This window comes from Mustela nigripes, chromosome 15 (genome assembly GCF_022355385.1).
Source record: "Mustela nigripes isolate SB6536 chromosome 15, MUSNIG.SB6536, whole genome shotgun sequence".
Classification (NCBI taxonomy): Eukaryota; Metazoa; Chordata; class Mammalia; order Carnivora; family Mustelidae; genus Mustela; species Mustela nigripes.
In genome coordinates this window covers 16,243,040-16,250,203 of record NC_081571.1, presented here as the reverse complement: position 1 = coordinate 16,250,203, position 7,164 = coordinate 16,243,040, and the positions used below count along the sequence as shown (strand labels likewise).

General features: G+C 38.1%; 1 pseudogene; it reads left to right on the top strand.

Moving 5' to 3' along the window:
* The first annotated feature begins 246 nt into the window (after positions 1 to 246).
* Positions 247 to 346, top strand: LOC132003074 (small nucleolar RNA U3; annotated as a pseudogene).
* Positions 347 to 7,164: the final 6,818 nt, after the last annotated feature.

Sequence of the window (7,164 nt, the reverse complement as noted above, 5' to 3'; positions counted from 1 at the left end):
TATCTCCATTATAACCTGTCTCTTGTGGCCTGAATTACCCCAGGAAGTCTGGTTAAAAGTACAGATTCCTGGCCTATAACCCAGACTTACTGAATCTGAGCTCTGGAGTGGGACCCAGAGATCTACATTTTTCATAAGCTACTTGGAACATGGAAGAAGGATTTTGAGTGTTGTTTTCTGTTTTTTTATACTAAATAATACACATTTTTAAAGCATCTTCTTTTGTTTATATTAGAAAGAGAATGAAAGACTATACTTTCAGGGATCATTTCTATAGTTTGTTACTAGAAAAAGAATGAGAATGAGCAGGGGAGGAGGCAGAGAGAGACAGAGAATCTCAAGCAGACTCCATATTCAGTGCAGAACCCAAAATGGGGCTCAGTCTCACGACCCTGAGATCATGATCTGAGCCAAAATAAAGAGTTGGGCCGTTTAACCCAACTGAGCTACCCAAGCACCTCTAAATTGTAAACATTTCGATAGAGTCATGTTATAATATTTAGATTTATATCCATAGTACCTAAATAGTGCTTGGCATACAGTTGGTATTGAAAATCTTTTTGTTGAAATAATGGTGAAATCATACCAAAAAATATGATTTAAGACCTGAGTTTGCATCCTGGCTCTACCATTTGCTAGATATACGATTGGGACAAGTTATCAGAACTTTTTCTCAGTTTAATTTATAAATTAGAGATAATAATACCTCCCTGCCAGTGCTTTGTGATAAAAATGAGACCTATATCATTATTAGCCTAATGGATTTTTAGATAGTTTTAAATCTCCAATACTAGAAAGGCTAAGAGGAGGCTCCCCTGAATGGAGGAATTTCTTTTTTTTCTTTTTAAAGATTTTATTTATTTTTTGAGAGATAGAGAGAGGAAGAGAGAGCACAAAAGCAGGGGGAGCAGCAGGCAGAGGGAGAAGCAGACCCTCCACCCACTCCCCACTGTGCAGCAGGGAGCCCACTGATACAGGACTCCATCCTGGGACTCTGGGATCATGACCTGAGTCGAAGGCAGATGCTTAACTGACTGAGCCACCCGGATGCCCCTGAGTGGAGGAATTTCTATGGGATGACTTTTCAAAACTCTAGGAATTCAAAATTTTAGGAAATTAGACCCAGAGCTGGAAAGACTGAACTGCTGGATGATTCCATTTCTCTTAAGGTGGTCTGCTGGGCTGGTGTTTTTCTGGGTATTTTCTGGTTCAACATTTCTGATATTCATAGTCTTCCCAGATGGATAAATGATGGTGAACAGGTTGATTAGAAGGCTTATGTCTACATCAACTGAGCTATTTGTCTGTAGATGCTGACTTTTCTTTTATTTCAACAATGCATTCATCTCTCCATCCAATTAGCACCAACTGGGCATCAACATGTGTAAAGTAGTAACAGTTACCATTTTTGGGGCCCCGATTATGTGCCAGCCCCTGTGCCAAAAATTTTATGTGCTCTCTCTCAATTTTCACAATGCACTTACAAGATAGTGTTAGCTATCCCCATTCTACACAAGAGGATCTTGAACGTACCCTTTTCCAAAATGTTATAGAAAGAAAACCTAAATCATCTTACCAAAATCTATAGAAAGAAAACCTAAACTATCTTACTCTGGAGAGCTCCCTCCTTCCAGTGTCACTGACCTCATCAGATGCATTCAGCAGGAAATGCACAGGGCAGAAAGGAACGTGACAGGAAGAAACACAACAGTGACTGAAACAAAAACCAGAATCATTCTTTCTTGATTTAAAAAATCCCCTTTCTCACTAATTTTCCAGGGGTTAACACAGTCAGCTTCTTGTTCAGTTTGTGCTGCTGGTCTTTACACCACTGCACAATTTTCTTCCAGCGTTGCACACTGTTGTTTTTGGTAGTGGGTTGAAAACGGGGATTGTTCATGAAGGACGCTACAGAAGAGACATGGATATTTTGGAATGCATAGCTGATCTTGACATTTATAAGATAGGTCAGCAGTTGCTACAGGAGGCCCTCAGGAGGTCCAGTTTTAATATATGTCAGAAAGGGCCTCTTCTAAGGGTAAAAATAGGCTTATATTTATTTCAACTTTAAGAGTATTTCAGACTGTTTTGTCACAACCTCAGAGAATGGTAAAGATAATTATGTTGGCTTTTCAATTTTAAATTCTACAGCCTTTTAATGCTCTGGCTGTGTTCATCAAAGTACTCCTGAATGGGACTCCTCTGAAATATTATGCCAATTCCAATTTGCTCACCAAGTCCAGTTATTTTCCCACTGTTGTGGTCGAAAACAGTTCCCTAAAGTTTTGCCAGAAGTGGTCTGTCTATCCTTGGTAAGATTAGCTCTTCAGAGTCTCATCAGGGTGTATGGTGATTGTTTCTTATGTGCCTTGTCCAGTTTACCAAGTAGAAAATGTTGTAACTTACTGGGGATTTCTGAAATGTCATAAGGATGATTAACATCTTGTTTTCTGAAATCTGTAATTCAAAAATGTCTCTAGAATGTGGAACATTACTCAGGTGTCTAGTGCTGCCTTTCCCTAATAGATAATTTTAAGCTTTTATCACTCATGACAGAATGGGAAGGGTGAGGCTATCTTATAAATCTTTAGTACATATTGGTGTAATAAATTAAAACACTATAGTGAGAAGCTTCTATGCTGATTTAAAAAATAATTAAATGGTGGTAGGCAGAATGAACAATTCCACAGGTCAACATGTAGGGTTTGCAACATCTGGGACATTCAATTCAATCTTACTTTCAAAAGACGAGAAAGCAGTTTGTTTTCCACTGAAGTGTTTTTTATGTACTTGAAGCTGCAAAGAATAAAATAAGCTTGTTTAGAATCTTTTTTCAAGTGAGTAATAAAGAATAAAGGAAAACTAATAGGTGCTAATATATCCTGAGGAGGAGAAGAACTATTATTAATGAGTATTTATTGAATACTAATGAATTCTTGCATAGGGATGTAATAGGGCATTAATTACTTATCATCACATCTCCAGACTTCTAGATTGGTGGGAAAAATGCCTAATCCTCAAAGTTTCCAAATAAAACCGGTATCAGGCTATAATAAAATTTTATTTTTACTTTTATGTTGTTTTCATGTTAGAGAACATTCCATTGAGATATATTTGATATTTATGAAGGCACAATCACTTCCATAGGATGTTCTATTAATATTAATGATAGTAAAATGAATGAGATATTAGGATTTATCTTACTTTTGTAAAAAACAGCCAGTGGCACTGGCTATAGATATTCTTGATTTTTACCGTAGATTTGTTAGCATGTAAGCAAATACTTTTGCAGAATAAATAAGACTATGCTCTTCATCCTTAGAAGAACAAGTCAGAAGGAATAAATTCTGTCCTGGCTTATCTGAAGGCTTTCCATTAAACAGTGCCATAAATGGGCTAGTGGTTTAACCAGCAGGGCAGATAACTGCCATGGATGATGCCATAAAGAAATATTTATGGTTTCAAAAGAAATCAACTCCAGTTCACAAATCAGAAAACATGTTATGACATGGAGGGGGTGGGAAAAGGTAAACAAAGAGATTTATTAAGTGTTAGTTGTGATGAACATGCAATTTGCAGAGGGAAATCAATTTTTCACATAAATCAGTGTATTAAATATGGTAGTCTAATAAGATATTCTGTCTGGTGTTTCCACACTATACATTAAAATTTTATGTGTGGGGACGCCTGGGTGGCTCAGTGGATTAAAACCTCTGCCTTCGGCTTGGGTCATGATCCCAGGGCCCTGGGATCTAGCCCCGCATCGAGCTCTTTGCTCAGCAGGGAGCCTGCTTCCTCCTCTCTCACTGCCTACTTGTGATCTCCGTCTGTCAAATGAATAAATAAAATCTTAAAAAAAAATTTTTTTTATGTGTGTGGGTTGGGGGGGGCTTTCATATTTGAATGAAGTTCTGCTTTTCCAAAGGTTTGCAATGAATTTATCTTATGCAATTAGCTTTGTTGCTAGGCAGCCCCAATACCAGTTTTGATGTGTAATTTGCTTGAAACTATTAAAAGGGTTTTGCTGAAGGTTTGAAATCATCTGAATTAGCCTCAGAGAGCATTAGGTGTTGCTATTTTAATGAGCTGAATCTTTGCATTTGGGATTAAGTTTAGTGAAACCAAAACAATACAGCACTGTGGGAAATGAAATGTGTTGAATGGGGTTGAAGGAAATGTGATATTCTTTCTGTCTCTTTGGGGTTTCTGAGCTTTACCCAGTAGTGCCCAACCCTGTCTTAATTTGGGGACATTTTCTCTTAAAATGTATGCTGTGAAGCTTCTGACTAGAGGGCCTTCCTCTGTTTAAATCTGCCCTGTCTTTGCTTTCTTTCCTCCTCACAGTGAAGTTACAGAGCATTAAGAAGAGTCAAGTCAGGGAGTTTCAGTTTTTCTTCCAACACATCTTCCCTGCCCCCGTCTCTGTGCTTGAAGGACCATCCCAATGTCTTGTACAGTTTTCACCTCTATGCCTAAGCCTTTGGTCAGACACTTGATTTAGACTTAAAATTCTGGCTTTCCTAGGAAGTTGTTTTTGATCTCTTTTATGTTCCTGTTTTGAGGACTCTGACTTACCCACTCACCCTTGGGCTCAGCTCCCAAAATCCCAGCACAGGTATGACTGGGGTTTGCATATTCCAAGGATAAAATTGGACAGCTTCTTTCACTTTATTTTAGAAGGGGATTTCTGGATAACCTTGGCTTTGAGTGACCTATAAAAACTTCTGCTAGTACAGCTTCCGATCTGAGAGGTACTTGGAGAACTCTGCTTTCTAAGTCAAAAGATGTTTTTTACTCCATTAGTTTCTTCTTGAGTGTATTTATTGCATTTTTTCTTAGCAGCAGCTGCTTGAATTACAGACTGTCTGCTTGCTACTCGTCTGGGGTTTTGCTGTTTAAAGGTTGAAATCTCACCACATGCAAAGGTTATACTTAGTTGAGGCGTATAAATATATCCTTACTTAAGGATGTGCATATATTAAGATATTTCTTTAAAAGTTGCCTTATCAGAGCCCTGAGTTTTCTTGTGAAAAGGAAAAACAGAAAACATAAATATGGTTCAGGACATTAAAAAAATTTAACTGATTTCCCCATGATTGCCATAATTTCTGGTGGTAGTAGTTTCACATAAAGTGATCATTTTTTGTCACCGTGAATTCTAAATCACAAATGTTTAGATTAAAAACTGTAATTGACCAAATGATTTTCTTCTGAATGCATGTGGCTTGGGCCAGTGTATCATCTGGATAGACTGATGAATGCCTGCATATTTCGCTATGAACAAATCAGGGCAGAATATTCAGATTTAGAGATAAAACTCGTATATTGCTTGCTAATCTAAAGTTAGTAATTCATAATAGTGCATTATGGCTTTTATTTCTAAAACTATTAGTATGCAAATCCTCTGGTATGATGATGTCTTAGATGACCAGCCATTAACATCTTAGGGTTTCACTTATCAGACTGTTTTCTAGTATAAACTAGATGGCTGGGATGGACTAGTATACACAAGCGGAAAGCTTTCAAAAGAGCACAAGAGAGAAGGTTGACCAGTAGCCTCACATTTTATACTTACAATTTATGTACTGAAAATAGCTCTTTTATTCATATTTGGAGTTTCCTACAATATCACTTTGCTTCTGTAAAAGATTGAAAGTCCTTTAATGCTAACAGCCAGAAATGGACATAACTCAGGCTTTTCGTTTCATGTAGCCAGATTTTGAACTTCTCAGTTTGGGCAAGGTTCAACTTCGTTTTTAGTAATTAACACTTTGTTATAATTATGTATTTACTTCTCTGTCTCCCTACTGTACTGTGAGCTTCCATGAGCCCCTGGCTGGTAAGGAATCTGCAACATCTAGTATAGAACATAGCCCACAGTAAATGTTTAGTAGAAAGGTGTATATGAGGATACACTTTCTGTCACTGTGTGCTGGAGCAGACACGGATTTGCCATGGTATCTGTTTCTGCTCACATGAATACAGAGCATCAGAGGCAGGTGCCATTGTTTGGGACAGGTAGTTGATGTTATGATGCCCATTAGTTAAAATAGTCTTTTTGTACTGGGAGAAATCCACTCCTTGACATCACTGCTATAGTGAATAAGAATTTCCTCAACAAGTATTCTCTTAAACCAAATGATCAAATCTTGACTGAAGACAAACACTAGGAACTGTTTGATGAACTTTAAAAAAAATCAGTCCAATATTATGCTGGTGGCTCTACCCAGAATGCCTAAAGTGGCTCAGACTATTGAAGAAACAAATATTGGGCAGCAAATATCAGTCTGGTAGAGCCATTTTTTTTTTAAAGATTTTATTTATTTATTTGACAGACAGAGATCACAAGTAGGCAGAGAGGCAGGCGGGGGTGGGGGAGCAGGCTCCCTGCTGAGTAGAGAGACTGATGCGGGGCTCCATCCCAGAACCCCGGGATCATGACCTGAGCCAAAGGCAGAGGCTTTAACCTACTGAGCCACCCAGGCGCCCCTGGTAGAGCCATTTTAATAACATGACTACAAGATGCTGTGACATATAGATCTATAATAAGATAGGATCTATGATAGTAAGTCAGTCATCACTGAAGTATTTATAGCCCATTTAATTCCATAGGTTTCTCATTGCTCTGTACCTTGAGTGGTATGTTTTCTGTATCTCTGCTTTATTTAATACGTATTTGAAAATACTCAATTCTTCTGGAAAGAAGAGCAGGATGGATAAAAATTGTAGATGGACAAAATGGTAGCTTTCAAGATAGAGGCAAAATTCATGGGGTATTTTAAATATAGATAGTAAACAAGAAAGTAGGTTAGGAAATAGGCAACCTTCTAAGATGCATTAAATATAAATATTAAGTTTGTAACCTGTTAGACTGAAAAGGGTAGAAAAACAAGAACTTCTGTGTGTGTGTGTGTGAGAGAGAGAGAGAGAGAGAGAGAGAGAACAAACAGGACTTTATTCCTCTGGTAAACATCTTAGTATGGCTGGACCATTCTGACCAGGAACTAAGTTGGGAGCAGAGTCTGGCTTCTGTTCCTCTTGCTATGGGCTCTCCACATGGGGCATTGCAAAGAAAGGGGGTAATGGAAGAAGGATCCGAAGCCAACAGGGACTCTTCCTGAGTAGATGCCAATGCCTTCGACAGGTGGGTCTCACTGGAGTTTA